At 32.1% G+C, this 761-nt stretch overlaps 1 long non-coding RNA gene across 1 annotated transcript in view; it reads right to left on the bottom strand.

The window, feature by feature from the left end:
- Positions 1-303: 303 nt before the first annotated feature.
- The window catches only part of LOC110011483, an 825-nt gene continuing 367 nt past the window's right edge, over positions 304-761 (bottom strand). The window contains exon 2 of the long non-coding RNA XR_002286507.1: positions 304-367. This is a non-coding gene — a long non-coding RNA (uncharacterized LOC110011483). The remainder of the gene's footprint in view (positions 368-761) is intronic.

Genomic DNA, 761 nt, shown 5'->3' with positions numbered 1-761 from the left:
CTCAATTGTATGTGCATCAAGAGCAACAACTCCAAGTTGGCGAGTGGATGTTGCTTTTTTTCCTTTTTCTTCTTTTTTGGATATTGCTTTTTTCATTTGTTTCTTCTACTTCTTTTTTTTTTTTTTTTGAATATATTGCTTTTTTTCGGTTTCTTTTTCTTTTTGTTTTTTGCGGATATTCCCTTTTTTTTGTTTCTTTTTCTTCTTCTTTCTTTTCTATATATTGTTTTTTTCTGTTTCTTTTTTTTGCTTTATCGCGGATATTCTTTTTTTTTTCTTCGTTTCTTTTTTCTTCTTTCGTCGATATTGCTTTTCCTCATTTGCTTCCTAGTTCTCTTGTGCTTGTCTCCAAGGCATCTTCAGAAATCTGTTGAAAAAATACGAGAAAAGTAGAGAGGTCAATGTAAGACAACCTATCACTTATAAAAAATCGTTGCTGTAGCAGAAATTGTATGGGGCAAACGAAACAGGAAAACTGCAGCATTTCACTTGATTCTGCTGCACATTTTTTGTGCACTAGTTCTGTAGAATGAATTTCAGCAGCAACAGAAATCAATTATGCAGAATAATCCATTTATACATATTGAAGTCTGCAATTCATTTATGCAAAAAAGTTGGAAATATGGAATCTGAGTTGCACAATCGATGCATGAGGTTCAACACGTAATCTACGTTAATTCTTACTTAAGCTAGAGCTGCACAATTACATTAATTTGTTATCTAATCCTAGTGACTTGCCTATTTCCTTGAAAACAGAACTA

Source organism: Sesamum indicum, unplaced genomic scaffold (genome assembly GCF_000512975.1).
Source record: "Sesamum indicum cultivar Zhongzhi No. 13 unplaced genomic scaffold, S_indicum_v1.0 scaffold00641, whole genome shotgun sequence".
NCBI lineage: Eukaryota > Viridiplantae > Streptophyta > Magnoliopsida > Lamiales > Pedaliaceae > Sesamum > Sesamum indicum.
This window is presented reverse-complemented; position numbering and strand designations above follow the sequence as displayed.